This window comes from Triticum urartu, unplaced genomic scaffold (genome assembly GCF_003073215.2).
Source record: "Triticum urartu cultivar G1812 unplaced genomic scaffold, Tu2.1 TuUngrouped_contig_9687, whole genome shotgun sequence".
NCBI lineage: Eukaryota > Viridiplantae > Streptophyta > Magnoliopsida > Poales > Poaceae > Triticum > Triticum urartu.
This window is the reverse complement of record NW_024120755.1, coordinates 1-18,587: the sequence shown is the minus strand read 5'-3', so window position 1 is coordinate 18,587 and position 18,587 is coordinate 1. Positions and strand designations below refer to the sequence as shown.

Below are 18,587 nucleotides of genomic sequence, written 5' to 3'. Positions count from 1 at the left end.
TTACATTGAGTATGACTTGATTGGATCTCTTTTACCATGAATTACAATGTCTAGTCAGTCCTTGATCTTTAAAGGTGCTCTGCATTTATGTTTTGTGGTCTCAGAAAGGGCTAGCGAGATACCATCTTGTTATATCATATTATGATTGTTTTGAGAAAGTGTTGTCATCCGAGATTTATTATTATTGCTCGCTAGTTGATTATGCCATTGATATGAGTAAACTTGAGACCTAAGCGTTATTGTGAATGTGGTTAGTCATAATCTGTGCTAAAAACTTGAATGTTGGCTTTACATATTTATAACAACAAGAGCAAACAGAGTTTGTAAAAGTTTTTCTTTATCACTTTTAGTTTATCAACTGAATTGCTTGAGGACAAGCAAAGGTTTAAGCTTGGGGGAGTTGATACGTCTCCGTCATATCTACATTTCCAAACACTTTTGCCCTTGTTTTGGACTCTAACTTGCTTTATGTGCAGAAACAAAAGTTTTCGGAATGACCTGAAACTTCACGGAACATCTATTCAGAAAATGTAAAAAATCCTTGCAAAAGATGAAGACCAGGGGGCCCACCACCTGTCCACGAGGATGGGGGGCGCGCCTGCCCCCCTAGAGCGCGCCCCCTACCTCGTGGGCCCCCTGGAACTCCTCCGACCTCAACCCCAACTCTATATATTTGGTTTCGGAGAGAAAAAAAATCAGAGAAAAGAATGTATCGTGTTTTACGATACGGAGCCGCCGCCAAGCCCTAAAACCTCTCGGGGGGCTGATCTGGAGCCCGTTCGGGGCTCCATAGAGGGGAATCTGTCGCCATCGTCATTATCAACCATCCTCCATCACCAATTTCATGATGCTCACCATCGTGCGTGATAATTCCATCGTAGGCTTGCTGGACGGTGATGGGTTGGATGGGATCTATCATGTAATCGAGTTAGTTTTGTTAGGGTTTGATCCCTAGTATCCACTATGTTCTGAGATTGATGTTGCTATGACTTTGCTATGCTTAATGTTTGTCACTAGGGTCCGAGTGCCATGATTTCAGATCTGGACCTATTAGGTTTTCATCAATATATGAGAGTTTTTGATCCTATCTTGCAAGTCTATAGTCACCTATTATGTGTTATGATCCGTTAACCCCGAAGTGACAATAATCGGGATACTTACCGGTGATGACCGTAGTTTGAGGAGTTCATGTATTCACTATGTGCTAATGCTTTGTTCTGGTACTCTATTAAAATGAGGCCTTAATATCCCTTAGTTTCCGCTAGGACCCCGCTGCCACGGGAGGGTAGGACAAAAGATGTCATGCAAGTTCTTTTCCATAAGCACGTATGACTATATTCGGAATACATGCCTACATTACATTGATGAATTGGAGCTAGTTCTGTGTCACCCTATGTTATGATTGTTACATGATGAACCGAATCCGGCATAATTCTCCATCACTGATCCATTGCCTACGAGCTTTCCATATATTGTTCTTCGCTTATTTACTTTTCCGTTGCTATCGCTATCATCACTACAAAATACCAAAAACATTACTTTTGCTGTTGTTACCTTTTGCTACCGTTACCACTACTATCATATTATTTTGCTACTGAACACTTTGCTGCAGATACTAAGTTTCCAGGTGTAGTTGAATTGACAACTCAGCTGCTAATACTTGAGAATATTCTTTGGTTCCCCTTGTGTCGAATCAATAAATTTGGGTTGAATATTCTACCCTCGAAAACTGTTGCGATCACCTATACTTGTGGGTTATCAGCCCACATGTTAGCGACTCGTTAATTAATTCATTAATTAATTCGTTCCCGAGCGGCAAAAATAAGCTTCGGCTCATTCCCGCAACCCGCGGCGCACGTGCGTCGTGAAGAGGCGAGGCGGGCGGCAGAGGAGGAGGAGCGCGCGTGCACCACTCCTCTTCAAAGCTCCCAATGGCAAGTGGTAGAGCAGCCCTTATAAAGGGGTCTCAACTCTCCTCAACTAGCAAGGTGGGACTAAACTTCTCACCACCTGTCATCTCATACATGGGCCTCAAGATTAACTAGCGATTAGTGTCTTATATGGGCCTAAGCCCATCCATATTCCAACAATCAGTTCGTTCCATGGCATTTACTTGTATCCTTCATGGTGAACTCAAAGGATGTCATAAGGCCCAATCTTTCTGTGCGTGAAGGCATCGGTAGTTCCTACACTCTCCTCTCAAAATCTTGTTTGATGAGCTGCTTCAGAAGTATATGAAAAGATGTTGACATATTTCCAAACTATTTTGTTGCGGTCGATGTGTCTGGTGGTACGTTAATGCTCCAGATTTTGTCGACCCTTGGATCCACATCCACACTTGCAGGCAATCCACACAGACTGCGATGGAGCGAGCAGAAGCTGAGACAAACTTCTTGCATACCCGTTCGTCGATACCAAGTAAAAGTTTCAACACAGATCACGCCAGTTTGGCAAACAAGATCCCGACCACGATGCACTAGCAATATGTCACACCTGAGGATCAAATGATCTATAATTAAGTAGGTGACTCACACGCGTCGCTGATCCGATGGATTTCGTACTATTGTCTTGGACTTTGTCTTTGTACCACAGTCCCGGATGCTTCTTAGTTGTACTTGTATTTTCTTACTATCGTTTAATTGTTTTCTGCTGTTTTGGGGTCGAAATTAGCTTGCGGCATCATCAATGTCTACTGAGCTGCCTTGCTGTAATAGAAAACAAAGCTTGCATGAGGTGTCTTACATTGAATTCTTGGACTAATTGACCTCCTATTGGTCAGCCGATTGTAGATCATAGACCAACAATGGTGGAATCCCTGACTTTGAAAGACTCACTCGAATAATTAGCTGATAAACTTTGCACAATTTGACGCAAGTGGCGACAACCTAGGTGTTTTCAATGGACGATTTCATGGCATTCTTATCGTTTTTTGCATGCATGGTTCACCAATTCGGGTGTAACTGCCCGGTATACACATGACTTTCTCCTGCTGCACACACAACATTCATCAGTTCGTTCCCAACATGGCTTTGAGAACCATGGTTGTGTTGTACATGATCGTGACCTCTCATGTTCATCGCATAGGACGTGCTTGCCACCAGTGATCAGGTCACTCTAACCAACAGCAGAGGTGTACTGGAGCCATTGATGTTAGCACTCACATATCTGGTATATGTGTAAAGAGGACACGGAGACGCGGTGGACTAGTAGGCGCGACTCTACTCGTTGTACCAAAAATATTTCGGGTAGCCATTGTTTCAGTTTATGCACCGAGTGCTGGTAGTTGAATTGTATTTCCCAACGCCGCTCATTCCTAAAGCATAATCACTCCCAATTAGCAATTACAACAGAGTTTTCCCACTTAAAGATATGAAGTTGGACGAGCAGATGAACCAACCTATATTTGTATGTCTGACTATATGGTCATGCCACCACTCACATCCTAGTATTTATAAAGAGGAATCAAATACAAATGTGACTAGTAGGTGCGACTTTACTCGTTGTTCCAAAATTATTTGCGTAGCCCTTAACTTAGTTTTTTTTTCATAGAGTGGTGTATGCATGGCTTACCAAAAAAAATAATGAATTCTTACAATCCTGTACAAGTTACCACACATGAAGTTGATATCAAGGACGTCTACACTAGTCTTTTTCTTTGGGGAAGGCCAACACTGGTGGCTTTATTGATATCAACTACTATTTACATTGAAACTTCAGAAAAACTAGGTGAATCCAATTGCACTTGCATTGATACACACTCGGAGGCACACGCCACAAAGGACTTGACCACCCCCTCTTAATCTCTCCCCTCGGTATCTTATTTGATATTTTGCTTTAGAAACATGTGAAAAAAATGTTGACATATTTTCAAGTTGTTTCGCAAAGATCATTCTATATGGTGGCATGTCAATGCCCCTGACTTTATCAACCCTAGATTCACATCTATATACAATCTAATCAGACTGCACGGGAGGGAGCAGAGTCCGTGGAAAACTACTCGCATACTTGTTCATTAATATCAAATAAAACTTGTAACACATACCACACGATTGCGCCGAACAAAATCATGGACCCAATGTATTGACTGATTTATCGTGCATGAGGATCAGGATGACATGTAATTAAGTAGAAGTAGGTAATATGTACAATTGGTCTGTACTTTGTCGTACCACCCTATATTTTACCTAGTTGCCCTTGCATTAGTTTTTACAGCTGTGCAATTGTTTATACTTATGACTGTTTGGAGTATCACTTAGCCTTCAACTTTAACAAAATGTGTCACTTTTTTTGCGAGAACAAAAAGTCTTATTGGGATGCCTTACTGTCCGAGGTGTCTTTCCACATATTCTTAAGACTAATTTACCTTCTCACAACGACTTTTTTGAAAAAATTCCAGCATTATTTTGCCCTCTTGCTATTGTATCATTGTTGTTGGTGATCATGTGGACGGTTTTCTGCACACCTAGTAATCTTCGTCGCAATTCCATTGTGACACCGACCATAGATGATGTGCGAAAAGTCTAAAGGCCATATACAATTTTGGGTGTGTCTAGGGCACATCTAGATGTGCTCTAGTTATTGTATATCTAAATGAGTGAATCAAATATAAAGAAAAAAAAAGAAAAAGAAAATATCCACACGAATCTCGACGTAAAATCAATGACATAGAATTTAGATGCGTGATATTTATGACACATTTAGATGTGCTTTAGCAAAGCTGTACAATTTTATCTTTCTACCTGATACTTTAACTTCCCTTTCTTTGCTTATAATACTTTCATCTCCTCGTGAATTGCGCCCAGGCAAATTTTGGAAAATAGAAGTTTTTTCTTCTCTATATTTGAGAAGAAAAAAAGAAACAGTCAGTTTTTTTATTGAGAAAAGAAAGAAACAGTCAGGCGGAACTAGCGGATTGGATGGATGGGTTCGTCAGGCCCGTTAGTTCTGGGGCTACGGGCCGAGCAGATCACACCGAACGCAGCCACGACCGGCCATCCAACGGCACAAGTCGGCCCGGCGCCCCAGCCAAACCCTAACGCCCCAGAACCCCTCTATATAAGCAGCGGCGAAGATGCCCTTCTTCCCCACGCCGCCACCTCCCATCCATCCCAGCAAACAGGTTCTTCCCCCGTCCTCACCCTCTGACCCATCATATCTCGATCTGCCTTCTTGTTTTGCAACCCGTTTTCGGTTTTGATCTTCCCGTGTGGATCTTGCATCTGTCCCGAGGACGGTGACGATTGATATTTGGTCTCGTTCGTCGTAACTGGCAATCTCCTTGCCTTGCCGACCATCCTGCAATATCACCACCCATATTCCGAGTCCTCTTCTCGATTAGAATCGCCGTCCCCATGCAGCTGCTCTTCTTGTTTTATTTCTCGTTTCTTATCGCTGGCCGAGGATTAAATTAATTATGACAAGCATATGTCCGAAGTTTCTTCATGTGGAACGATCTAATCTTCTCTATGAGGCCAATGATGCTGCTCATCTATTTGTCCTTTTTGATGTTGATTTTGTGGGTTCGTGCTGCTGATGATGATTAGTGTGAACCTTTCTCAATGAATCACTAGTGATTACATAACCTACTGCCTTCCTTCTGAGGCATCACGATCCCTTGAATCCTTTTGTATTTTTTCTTGTCGCTTTTTTCTCTTGAAATTATTGGTTTGCGAAGGTCGAATGATGATCCCAAGTGCATAGTTCATATGATCAAATCGTGATTACTTGAACAAAAAATAGTCTTTCGCTCCTATCTGATGACCTTGCAACCTTATCTTCTCCCCGAGAATTGCACAATCTGTGTGTTTGTTTGTTTGTTCGTTATATCTTTGTATCCTCATGTATGAATTTGTTGTAGAGGACAGTGAAGATTGATATTTGGTCTCGTTCGTCGTAACTGGCATTTATTTGCCTTGCCGACCATCCTGCTATATCACCACCCATATTCCGAGTCTTCTTTTTACACATTATCCATTGAAATCATTTAGACTTAATAATTTTGTATAGCAAAAGGTACATACGTTAGCAGATCTCTGTAGTTGTGAGGATGATGATTTCAAATTTGTCGCCCCAGTCTTAGGGTCTGCTTAGGTGGATCTGTGCTGATTGACATACTATTAAATCTGACTCAGCAAATGAAACTCAAATAGTTGGTTTGATTTTCTTGGGTGATGGCAGTGACGATTTGCAAATATTCAAGCTCAACAGACCAAATCACAGGTCTTCTCTCAGGAGTTGTTTTGTATGCCGATTATCCCGCTGAACCGAGCCATCTGATAGCCTTCATTTTTAATCTGCCGTTCATTGTTTGTCTGATGTGTCTGTTTCCTTTGGAGAGTGTAGTTGCAATGAGGATAACAAGCTCCCTCTTCTGAAAGCATTGACGACATTGCTGGCAGAATCGAACCAATTAAACATTGCCACTACTGAGCAACTATATCTTTCTTTGATCTTTTTGGCTGTTGTTTTGCTTTTCAATTTAGGTTATCTCTTTGGATTATGAGGAGGTATTGATGCATAATCCAACACTTGATCCGAGGGGTGGCATGAGCTGCCTGTGTGATGTCATCTTTGCAACTGAATCCGTTAGAGATTAGTTTTTAATTATTTATGTTCTGCATGATTTCGTTGGTATCATGTGATGAAACCTTATTCAATCTTAGGACACCTTCTGACACAGTGCCTAATTTCCTGTGGATGAGAAGGCTTTTATATTCTGATGATACGCCATGTTTTCTTATGTATTTGCTTTTACGATTACACCACAGACCTGCAAAGTAGTTGAAGCCTATGATGATCAGCTTTATGTTGGAATTACCGTCTGATTCTGAATGACGATATTTTTGCGGCTTTCTGAGGCACGAAACCAATGGCGAATGCTTTTATTTATTTCATTATAGTGTTAATTTTGATCAAACTTAAAATATCCCGGTGAAGATTCTTTGACCAGGAAGTGCCGTATGACACTGTAAACAACAGCTGTTCCTTACCACTGCAGGTGTCCTCCTTTGGCTATAACCTTTGTGGTTTGGGCAGGGCTGGAATGTCCATTTGCACCTGGTTTGGTTCTGCTGTGTGCATGATTTTAAATGGGTCTCTGAGGGGTTCTCTGTTTGATCTTTTTTTTGTGTGTTAATTGTAACCTGAGTCTGTATTTTGGTTGGTCACTCTAGAGCTCGTTATTGTGGTTAAATTATTTTTCCAGTGGCTTTTAAGCTGTCAATATGATTTGGTTAGTTTGGGAATATGGCGATGATGATAAATATAAGGCTTGTTTCTCAAAACATTCGCAGATGCCGCCTAAGAGCTTTCGCCCAGCCAGGCTTGAGAGCTAATGCTGCTAATTCCTTCCTTGGATGTCTGAGCCTTATTAACAATGTCCCTGTGCTTTGTTTTCTTTTATTTGATTTTTTTCTATGTGGGTGCACTGTTTGAATGTTTTAGCTGATGTTCTTGCATCCTGAGTTTACAATGCTCCTGAGATTATTCAGGTGGCGCTTAGAGCGCAAATCCGTTCAGATGGATGTTGGGTTACGCTCGCCCCCATATTCTAAGCTCTTCTCTCTTATTTTTTGGAATTGATCCTTTTTTGGTGCAGTGATTATAGAACATTCCTCGTACTGATGGGAAAATCCCTATGAACGACATCTATACACCCATAGAATCTGAGCACCAATGGACGGTATTTCTTTTGGTGTCAATGTGTATTATTATGTTGTTTTACTCTTTGTTTTCCTTTCTATGACTCCCATATTATGTGAGAGGTAATGCTTTTACCCAGCTGAGCTTGCCACCAGTTCATGCGTGGTGCCCTGTTCATTATCTATATAATGTTCGGAGACCGTGGCAATAGATGAGCAATCTAGACTCCACCGGGAGTGAGGGGCCTTGCTCTGTGTTTGAAGCATTGAAACAGTACCTGGTGAATTGTACATGTTATTTATCTGAATTCAACTCTTTGGTTTCTACAGATGTACATGTTGAAACAGAGATTTATTAATGAGATTAATTGCTGGTGATTGATCTATGGTCATGAATTTCTCATGTAAATTCTTCTTTCATAATTGGTATTGAAGGGCGAAGCCTTCACTCTTTTTCTTTGAATATAGCATAATATGACTGCGAAAGATGATGGTGTATTCTGAGGATCAGTCCGTTTTTTATTGAGTTCGCTGATAGATCTGGATGATTCAAAGAATGATTCTTCCCTGGGTATTTCCCCAGTACCATTATTTAAATTGGAGCTTTTCAATTCCATTTTTGAGATTTAGGTGAGGGTTTAAGACAAGTTATTGAAATTTGCTGCAGCCTTAATAAACAGAAGGTTTAAACAGCAGCCTGAATGACGATCAAACTGATTAACTATCATTCTGAACCCTGAATGCCCTGAACCTACCCGCCTGACAAATTGCTACTATGATCGGACTACCTGCAATCCATTGGACTTACTAATGATCGGACTATCTGCATCAAAACCGGACGTGATTACAAGCTCGCCCAGTACACTGTAGCCTCATGGTAACACAGCCCTGATCAGTGGCAAAATTGAAAGGTGGTTCCAGCCAGGAAACATAGATATGCTTTCAGCATAAAACACATGATTCCAACAAAAAATTGAAATGATTCTAGCAAAATTGGATGTGGTTCCAGCAGAAAATATGTTCTTCCTAGCAGTTCCAACAAAAAAAAACATGGTTTCAACAAAATTAATTTGGTTCTAGAAAAAAAAGAAAAAAGTACTCCCAAAGAATTCCAGCAAAAAATTCATGGAATAGTTTTGCTCTTTTCGCTGTTGGACGCAATAGTTTCCGCCGCAGGTCGGCTGCTCCACTGCCTTGCATCAACGGGTGCATCTCGCCGCGCGCCATGAGGGCATGTCATTGCCGGTGGTGTTGCTTAGAAGGGGTGCTGGGGCAGGCCATGGCACCGGCACCGCCTTGCTGGTGGTAGCAGATCTCGTCGGGGAGACAGGGGGGAAGTGCATGCCGTTGGCGGAGCCGACCTGCGAACGTTTTCCAAATTATATTGCGAAAACCACCTGCAAAAAACAGAGCCTATCCAACATTATCAGTCCACCATAACGGGCGGCTGGTGGGTTTTTCTCGTTTCACCTTTTCTCCTGCAAGAGACGACTCAACTACTTAATTCATCACTCTTTTTTATCATGCAAAACATGAACTATTTTGGCATGTACAATGATGCTATCTTACAGCATCTCCAGCCGTTGGCCCTCCAAGAGGCTTAAAAATTGTCGCCTGGGGCCAAGTCGGCTCTGGGGGTGATTGGGTTCCCAGCCATCGGCCTCAGGCATTGATATTTGCCCCTTCTTTTTATGCAAATGTGCCTGTCTTTTCGATATTTGCCCATTTTTTTATGCAAATGTGCCTGTCTTTTGGCCCACAATTGTCTTGATATCGACGCAAATCAGCCCATATTCGCCATGGTTTGGCGCAAATTCAATAAAGGTAATTTTTTATCACATAGTTCATCACAAATAATATAGTTCAATACAAATTATAGTTCAACAAATAAAAACTCATATTTCATCACACGTTGAGCTAGGTGTTGCCTTTGAGCCTCCATATGTGCTCCATTAAATCCTGTTGCAGTTGTTGATGCACCTGTGAGTTTTAGATCTCCGACGCATATTGAGGAAGGCAGTCCAGGTTTCCGGTAACTGGTGATCAACTTGCGCAAGAGGACACTGGCTCTTCTTACTCGCTCTCAATGATCATGTACAAAATAACACAGTGATACGCCTTCAACGTATATATAATTTATGATTGTTCTATGTTGTTATATTATCATTCTTGGATGTTTTATAATTGTTTTAGTCATTTTATATTATTTTTGAGACTAACCTATTGACATAGTGTAAGTGCCAGTTGATGTTTTTGCATGTTTTTTACATCGCAGGAAATCAATGTCAAACGGAGTCCAAACACCGTGAAACTTTTTATGGATTTTTATGGACCAGAAGACCACCAATGGGCCAGAGCAGCCTGAGGGGGGCACAACCCACCAGGGTGCGCCTGCCCCGAGGGAGGCACAACCCATCAGGGTGCGCCTGGGGGCCCAGGTGCGCGCAGGTGGGTTGTGCCCACCTCGATGGCTTCCCGCACCCCTCTTTACCCTATAATTTCCCAAATATCCCGAAAACCCTCGGGGTTAACTTAGATCAGAAATTCCACCGCCGCAGGCCTCTGTACCACCGAAAATCAATCTAGACCCGTGTCGGCACCCTGCCGGAGGGGGGAATCATCTTCGGTGACCATCTTCGTCATCCCGGCGGCCACCACGATGAGGAGGGAGTAGTCCACCCTCGGGGCTGAGGGTTTGTACCAGTAGCTATGTGTTTAATCTCTCTCTCTCTCTCTCTCTCTCGTGTTCTTGAGATGACACGATCTTAATGTATCGCGGGCTTTGTTAATATAGTCGGATCATATGGTGTTTTTCCCTCTCTGTTTTGTTGTGATGAATTGAGTTTTTCCCTTTGAGATTTCGTTGTTATCGGATTGAATACTTTTATGGATTTGAGAACATTTGATATATGTCTTCAATTGAATACTCGTGGTGACAATGGGGTATCGTATTGATCCACTTGATATATGTTTTGGCACTCAACTCGCGGATTCCCGCAGTGACATTGGGGTAATCTATGCATAGGGTTGATGCACGTTCTTGTCTTTGTTTCTCCGGTAGAAATCTTGGGGCACTCTTTGTAGTTCTTTGTGTTGGATTGAATATTATGAATCTGAATTTGCTTTGGTGTTATTTTTGTATGAACTCTTGGTTAGATCGATTGGAAAGAATAGTTTCGTGTTATTTTAGTACGAACTCTAGGATAGATTCATCGGGAAGAATAACTTTGAGGTGGTTTCGTACCCTACAAACAATTCCCTCTTATGTTCTCCGCTAGATAGGAGCTTTGGAGTGATTCTTCGTTGCACTTTGAGGGACGGTTATATGATCCAATTATATTAGCATTGTTGAGAGGTTGCACTAGCAAAAGTATGGACCCTATGCCTCATTTTCAAGCATTGCAATACCGCTTTTGTGCCCGTTTACTATTTGCTACCTTGCTGTTTTTATTTATTCAGATTATAAAAATATATTTCTACCATCAATATTACAGTTTTATCACCATCTCTTCGCCGAACTAGTGCACCGATACAATTTGCCATTGTATTAGGTGTGTTGGGGACACAAGAGATTTCTTGTATTTGGTTGTAGGGTTGTTCAAGAGAGACCATCTTCATCCTACACCTCCCACGGATTGATAAACCTTAGGTCATCCACTTGAGGGAAAATTGCTATTGTCCTACAAAACTCTGCGCTTGGAGGCCCAACACGAGTCTACAAGAATAAAGTTGCGTAGTAGACATCAAGCTCTTTTCTGGCGCTGTTACCGGGGAGGTGAGTGCTTGAAGGTATATCTTTAGATCTTGCAATTGAATCTTTTAGTTTCTTGTTTTATCACTAGTTTGGTTTATAAAAGAAAACTACAAAAAAAAGGAATTGAGGTTGCATCATATTATTGACCATCTTTATAATATATTTTGTGAAAATGATGGAAAAGAAAATTGTGCTCAATTGATAGAAGATGAATTCAATAGAATGTTTGGTATAAATGATGAGCATGATTGCAATGTTGTTAGTATGGATTCTTTGAATATCCATGATGCTAATGATATGCAAAGCCATAAGCTTGGGGATGCTATATTTGATGAATATGATATTTTTAGTCCCCCAAGTTTTGATGAGAAAATTTATTATGATGATTGCATGCCTCCTATTTATGATGATTATATTGATTAAATTGGATTTGGAGAGGTCATGACTTTATTTAGTGATGAATCCACTATTTTGGATGAGGCTTCAATTGACTATGAGAACAAAGTTGCTATCTATGATGACTATGTTGATGACATGTATGCTATAAAAAATAATGATAACCATGAAAATTGTCATCATGATTTTAATTTTCAATCACATGATAGTTATTCTGTTGAGTTTGCTCCCACTACTATGAATGAGAATAAATTTGCTTATGTGGAGAGTAAGAAATTTTCTATGCTTATGCATCATGAAAAGAGTTCTTTATTTGATAGTTATATTGTTGAATTCATTCATGATGCTACTGAAAATTATTATGAGAGAGGAACATATGCTTCTAAATATTGCAATAATATCAAGTTTGCTCTGTATGTGTTGAAAATCTTGAAGTTATGCTTGTTTTGTCTTCCTATGCTAGTTGATTCTTGCTTCCATGAATTGTTTGCTCACAAAATCCCTATGCATAGGAAGTGGGTTAGGCTTAAATGTGCAAGCAATATTCTTCATGATGCTCATTTTCATGTTTCAATCTGTATCTTTTATGCGAGCATCATTGAATTCATCATGCCAAGCTAAAAGGCATTAAAGAAAATCGCTTATTGGGAGACAACCCAACACTTTTACCTACTGTTTTTGTGTGTCCACATGATTAGACTACTGTAGTAATCATGTTTTATTGCTTTTCTTTCAATAAAGTGCCAAATAAGACCTTTGGGATGGCTTACGGTTATAGTTGATTTGATCTTGCTGAAAAACAGAAACTTTTGCGCTCAGGAAAACAATTCTCATTTTTAACAGAAGCATGATAAAATGCTGATTCTTTTTGCAGAAGATTAATAGAAAAATTAACAGGTTTTGCTATTTTTTCAGAATTTTTGGAGTAGTAGAAGTATGGTTGGAGTACAGATTACTACAAGCTATTCTGTTTTTGATAAATTCTGTTTTCAATGCATAGTTTGCTTGTTTTCTAATTCTCATGGCTTATAGTGCTCAATATAAATTGTGGAAATGATATGCTACAGTAGGAATTGTGTGAGAACAATTATGAATCTTTTCTTTGACAGTACCAAAAGTGAAATGGTTTGCTCTTTATCATACTAACCTATCTCACAAAGTTCCGTTAAGTTTTGTGTGATTGAAGTTTTCAAGTTTTGGGTGAGATGTCGATATGAGGAGAATAAAGAGTGACAAGACCCTAAGATTGGGGTGCCCAAGGCACCCCAAGGTAATATTCAAGGAAGATCTAAGTAACTAAGCTTGGGGATGCCCCGGAAGGCATCATCTCTTTCGTCTCCAACATTATCGGTAACCTCACTTGGAGCTATGTTTTCATTCGTCTCATGATATGTGTTTTGCTTTGAGTGGCAATTTATTTTGTTAGGATTTGCTTTCTGTTATTTAGAATAATTTTTTGCCTCTTTTATTTCAATAAAAGTGGCAATGATAGCCTTTTCCATGCTTATTTTGCAAGTATACATGTTGCTGTTTGAAAACAGAAAGTTTACCGTTGTTGCGAACATTCCCTAGAAAAGTCAGAATGTGATAAAATGTTGAAACTTTTTGCAAAATAAGCTATGATAAATTTTATAGTGTGGTAAAATTTCATAATCTTTGGAGTTTAAGAAGTATTGATACTCTTGCATTTTTGACAGTCTGTACTGTTTTGGCAGATTGATGTTATGTTTGCATTGTTTGCTTGTTTAATGATTCTATTTGAGGATAGGAGTATTAAATATGCAGAGGCATTTAGTATGCAATGTTGAATAATAATTTTAGTGATTTTCTACAGTAGAGAATGATAAGGTTTTTGCATTGGTTTATACTAACTTATCTCACGAGTTATTGTTGAGTTTTGTGTGGATGAAGTTTTTAAGATTTAGGGAAATCGTGAAATAAAAGGAATTAAGGAGACAAAAAAGCTCAAGCCTGGGGATGCCCAAGGCATCCCAAGATAATATTTCAAGAAGTCTCAAGCATCTAAGCTTGGGGATGCCCCAGTAGGCATCCCACCTTTCTTCACCAACAATTATCGGTTAGTATCGGTTGATCCTAAGTTTTTGCTTCTTCACATGATGTGTGCTATCCTTGGAATGTAATTTTATTTTGTTTTGCTTGCCGTTTTAATAAAGTACTTAGATCTAAAAGTTTTTAAATAAAATAGAATCCTCAAATAGTTGCCAGGGAGGCTAGGTTAGCGGCACACACATCCCGTCAACGAAGCTCTTTTCTATGGAATTGCTCTAGTGCTTCACTTATTTCTTTTTTAGCACGGTGTTGCTTCACTTAAATTAATTTGAGAGAAAGAAATGTTATGCTCATGATCTTCACTTATAGTTGTTTGAGCTTATCAAAAGCACCACATGAACATTAGTCGCAAAGTGATAGATATCTAAGAAGGATATAATAAAAACTTTCATGAAGATCATTGGACAAAATGAACTTGCTTCTTAGTAATAGTTTTGAGATATGATGATGTGATATGTGAGTCATCTTGATGAGTAATTATGCTTTAGTAAGAATATTGGTGTTAAGGTTTGTGATTCCCTATGCAAGCACGAAATTCAATAGTCATGCAATGAAATTATATCCTACTTGTTGTGCATTATTCAGTGTTAATTATGCTTAATGCTCGCTTATGAGATTATTCGTTTCTTGGTTGGTCGCTTCTCAATATTTTGCTAGCCTTCAATTTGCACTAAGTATGATCACTACTTGTGCATCCAAAATCCTTTAAACCAATTTTGCCACATGAGTCCACTATACCTACCTATACACGGTATTCTTTTGCCGTTCTAAGCAAATTTGTATGTGCCATCTCTAATATTCAAAATAAATTTCACTTTTTTGTGCTCGTACCGCTCGTGAGGCGGTGAGGGGTGGCTAATATTTTCCATGCTGGATGTGTTATTCTCACGATGAGTGTTTATTCACTTGTCATTGCACGAGAGTAAGGCAAAGGTATTAGGGATGCTCAGTCCTGAAATGAAAAGTGAATTTACTTTATGTTGTCAAATAATAAATTCCTTGAAAAGTGTTGATATGGAAGGCACCGTGGATACAGTTAGCCATGGGAAGTGAAAGTATGGTGGAAAAAGGAATAAACTTTAATTTTTATTTGGGAACCGCCTATTATATATCTAGCATGTATAGTGTTGGGAACTCTAAGCCGTTTTCGTTGGTGGGAAAAGTATGCCTCTCAAAATGTTTTTATCTCTCAATTTTCGGTTTGAGCTCTGGCACCTCTACAAATCCCTACTTCCCTCTGCGAAGGGCCTTTCTTTTACTTTATGCAATTTTTATTTTTGAATTTGAGTCTCCATATTCTCTTATAAAAGCACCAACTAGGAGGCAGTACGATCGTACTTGAGCATTGGGTGCAGTTAATATGCGAGTGTGTTTCATGAATGGATCAATAGTTGAGCATGATGGACTAGGGATAGCTTATTTTAGTGTTGATATTTCGAAAGACGTGGTTGCTTGTTGATATGCTTGAGTATTTAAGTTATCATGTCAAAACTAGACTATTGCTTTGAACAATATAAAAGTCCAAATGTCCATGCTATAAAGAAAAGAATATGAGATGACATGTTAGGTAGCATTCCACATCAAAAATTCTGTTATTATCATTTACCTACTCGAGGACGAGCAGGAATTAAGCTTGGGGATGCTGATACGTCTCCAACGTATCTATAATTTTTGATTGTTCCATGCTATTATATTATCATCCATGGATGTTTTATAATAATTTTATAGTCATTTTATACCATTTTTTGGGACTAACCTATTGACATAGTGCCAAGTGTCAATTACTGTTTTCTTCATGTTTTTTTACATCACAAGAAATCAATATCAAACGGAGTCCAAACACCGCAAAAATTTTTGTGGATTTTTTATGGACGAGTAGACCACCAATGGGCCAAAGCAGCACCTCGGGGGTGCCCCGAGGGGGGGCACAACCAACCAGGGCGCGCCTGGGGGCCCAAGCGCGCCCAAGTGGGTTGTGCCCACCTCGGTGGCCTCCTACACCCCCTATTTACCCTATAAATTCCCAAATATTCCGAAAACCCTCGGGATTAACCTAGATCAGAAGTTCCACGGTCGCATGCCTCTGTAGCCACCGAAAACCAATCTAGAGCTGTTTCGGCACCCTGCCGGAGGGGGGAATCATCTCCGGTGGCCATCTTCATCATCCCGACGGCCACCACGATAAGGAGGGAGGAGTCCAACCCCACCCTCGGGGCTAAGGGTTTGTACTAGTAGCTATGTGTTTAATCTCTCTCTCTCTCTCTCTCTCTCGTGTTCTTGAGATGACACGATCTTGATGTATCGCGGGCTTTGTTAATATTGTCGGATCATATGGTGTTTCCCCTCTCTATCTTGTTGTGATGAATTGAGTTTTTCCCTTTGAGATTTCGTTGTTATCAGATTGAATACTTTTATGGATTTGAGAACACTTGATATATGTCTTGCAATTAAATACTCGTGGTGAAAATGGAGTATCGTATCGATCCACTTGATATATGTTTTGGCACTCAACTTGCGGATTCCCGCGGTGACATTGGGGTAATCTATGCATAGGGGTTGATGCATGTTCTTGTCTTTTTTTCTCCGATAGAAATCTTGGGGCACTCTTTGAAGTTCTTTGTGTTGGATTGAATATTATGAATCTGAATTTGCTTTGGCATTATTTTAGTACGAACTCTTGGTTAGATATCGGAAAGAATAGCTTTGAGGTGGTTTCGTACCCTACAAACAATTCTGTCTTATGTTCTCCGCTAGATAGGAACTTAGGAGTGATTCTTCGTTGCACTTTGAGGGACGGTTATATCATCCAATTATATTAGCATTGTTGAGAGGTTGCACTAGCAAAAGTACGGACCCTAGGCCTCATTTTCAAGCATTGCAATACCGCTTTTGTGCCCGTTTACTATTTGCAACCTTGCTGTATTTATTTATTCAGATTATAAAAATATATTTCTACCATCAATATTACACTTTTATCACCATCTTTTCGCCTCACTAATGCACCTATACAATTTGCCATTGTATTGGGTGTGTTGGGGACACAAGAGATTTCTTGTATTTGGTTGCAGGGTTGTTCGAGAGAGACCATCTTCATCCTACAGCTCCCACGGATTGATAAACCTTAGGTCATCCACTTGAGGGAAAATTGCTACTGTCCTACAAAACTCCGCGCTTGGAGGTCCAACACGAGTCTACAAGAATAAAGTTGCGTAGTAGACATCACACATCAAGTCATGATGTCCCACATTTGATCTTTCGACCAGGTTGAGCAGGGTACCGGACAATAGCAAATCAAGATTGGAGCACACCAAATGCCCGCTCGACATCCTTCCTGCAAGCCTCCTGAAACTTCGCAAAGTGAGAGTTCTTGTCTCCTATCACAGGGTTTGAGATAGTCTTCACAAATGTAGACCATCTCGGATAGATGCCATCAGCTAGGTAGTACCCCTTGCAGTAGTGCCGCCCATTGACCTCGAAGTTCACCGGAGGAGAATGACCTTCAAAAAGCTTGGCAAAGACAGGGGAGCACTGCAACACGTTGATGTCATTGTGAGTTCCTGGCATACCAAAGGAGGAGTGCCAAATCCAGAGGTCCTATGTGGCCACTGCCTCAAGTACCACATTGCAACCGCCTTTGTACATCCCCTGCTAAGAAAATGGACAGTTCTTCCATTTCCAATGCATGCAGTCGATGCTTCTAAGCATCCCAGGAAATCCTCTTGCCGCATTCTATGCTAGGATCCGAGCAGTGTCTTCAACATTGGGTGACTGCAAGTATTGCGGTCCAAACACTGCCACCACTGCCCTGCAAACGCCATGCGCCCATAGTCGTCGAGTGAATCACTGTTAGCTCCGTATGCAAGCATCCTCATTGCCGTCGTGCACTTCTGGATTGAGGTGAATCCAAGTTTGCTGGTGCAATCCTTCTTGCACTTGAAGTACCTGTCGAACTCCCGGATGGAATTCACAATCTTTAGGAAAAGCTTTCGGCTCATCTGATAACGGTCCCGAAATACTTTGTCGCCGTGCAATGGAGCATCGGCGAAGTAGTTAGAGTAGATCATGCAATAGCCTTCCAGACAATGCCGGTTCTTTGCTTTCAGCCGCCCCGACGCGAAGCCGCCTGGCCGCGGCTTTTCATTGCTCACGAGCAGGCTGGCGGGGGCGGCGAGGACCATGAGATGTTCCTCGTCGTGGACGTCGGCATCGGCTTCCTCCTCCAGCAATGCCGCGAGCGCCTCCTCATCGTCTGAGTCCATCGCCGAGCAGACAAATCGCCGAACACCTAGCGGGTGCGGTGGGAGCAAAGCCACCGGTATACCGCCCTGCGCGGCCGGAGCACCGGAAAACTTGCCCGGAAGGTAGTGGAAGGTTTCCGCGGCGAAACCTTCTATCTTTTCCGATGGGGGAATGGCCCATCTAGCGGTGTTGGGCGGTGGGCGGCGCTTGGATCGGCGGGGTGGTGGCTGATATGTCTCCAACGCATCTATAATTTTTTATTGTTCCATGCTATTATATTATCTGTGGATGTTAATGGGATTTATTTTACACTTTTATATTATTTTTGGGACTAACCTATTAACCCAAGGCCCAGTGCAAATTGCTGTTTTTTTTGCCTATTTCAGTGTTTGGCAGAAAAGGAATATCAAACGGAGTCCAAACGGAATGAAACCTTCGGGAGCGTGATTTTTGGAACAAACGTGATCCAAAGGACTTGGAGTGGACGT

The 18,587-nt window shown here is 40.9% G+C and overlaps 13 non-coding genes across 13 annotated transcripts; all 13 read left to right on the top strand.

The window, feature by feature from the left end:
* The first annotated feature begins 5,228 nt into the window (after positions 1-5,228).
* LOC125532348 lies at positions 5,229-5,325 on the top strand. Its single transcript, XR_007294034.1, has one exon. It is a non-coding gene; the product is annotated as a small nucleolar RNA Z43 (small nucleolar RNA).
* A 202-nt stretch (positions 5,326-5,527) lies between these two features.
* Positions 5,528-5,604, top strand: LOC125532342. The gene has a single exon (XR_007294028.1). It is a non-coding gene; the product is annotated as a small nucleolar RNA U83 (small nucleolar RNA).
* Positions 5,605-5,670: 66 nt separating this feature from the next.
* LOC125532347 lies at positions 5,671-5,765 on the top strand. The gene has a single exon (XR_007294033.1). It is a non-coding gene; the product is annotated as a small nucleolar RNA snR60/Z15/Z230/Z193/J17 (small nucleolar RNA).
* Positions 5,766-5,858: 93 nt separating this feature from the next.
* On the top strand, positions 5,859-5,954 carry LOC125532349. Its single transcript, XR_007294035.1, has one exon. It is a non-coding gene; the product is annotated as a small nucleolar RNA Z43 (small nucleolar RNA).
* An 88-nt stretch (positions 5,955-6,042) lies between these two features.
* LOC125532344 lies at positions 6,043-6,129 on the top strand. The gene has a single exon (XR_007294030.1). It is a non-coding gene; the product is annotated as a small nucleolar RNA U31b (small nucleolar RNA).
* Positions 6,130-6,169: 40 nt separating this feature from the next.
* On the top strand, positions 6,170-6,273 carry LOC125532340. Its single transcript, XR_007294026.1, has one exon. It is a non-coding gene; the product is annotated as a small nucleolar RNA Z107/R87 (small nucleolar RNA).
* Positions 6,274-6,337: 64 nt separating this feature from the next.
* Positions 6,338-6,433, top strand: LOC125532346. The gene has a single exon (XR_007294032.1). It is a non-coding gene; the product is annotated as a small nucleolar RNA R30/Z108 (small nucleolar RNA).
* Positions 6,434-6,492: 59 nt separating this feature from the next.
* LOC125532345 lies at positions 6,493-6,586 on the top strand. Its single transcript, XR_007294031.1, has one exon. It is a non-coding gene; the product is annotated as a small nucleolar RNA snoR31 (small nucleolar RNA).
* Positions 6,587-6,629: 43 nt separating this feature from the next.
* On the top strand, positions 6,630-6,726 carry LOC125532338. Its single transcript, XR_007294025.1, has one exon. It is a non-coding gene; the product is annotated as a small nucleolar RNA snoR31/Z110/Z27 (small nucleolar RNA).
* A 57-nt stretch (positions 6,727-6,783) lies between these two features.
* On the top strand, positions 6,784-6,864 carry LOC125532341. Its single transcript, XR_007294027.1, has one exon. It is a non-coding gene; the product is annotated as a small nucleolar RNA snoR77Y (small nucleolar RNA).
* Positions 6,865-6,924: 60 nt separating this feature from the next.
* Positions 6,925-7,105, top strand: LOC125532337. The gene has a single exon (XR_007294024.1). It is a non-coding gene; the product is annotated as a small nucleolar RNA Z112 (small nucleolar RNA).
* A 141-nt stretch (positions 7,106-7,246) lies between these two features.
* LOC125532336 lies at positions 7,247-7,367 on the top strand. The gene has a single exon (XR_007294023.1). It is a non-coding gene; the product is annotated as a small nucleolar RNA SNORD14 (small nucleolar RNA).
* A 220-nt stretch (positions 7,368-7,587) lies between these two features.
* Positions 7,588-7,674, top strand: LOC125532343. The gene has a single exon (XR_007294029.1). It is a non-coding gene; the product is annotated as a small nucleolar RNA snoR8a (small nucleolar RNA).
* The last annotated feature ends 10,913 nt before the right edge of the window (positions 7,675-18,587 follow it).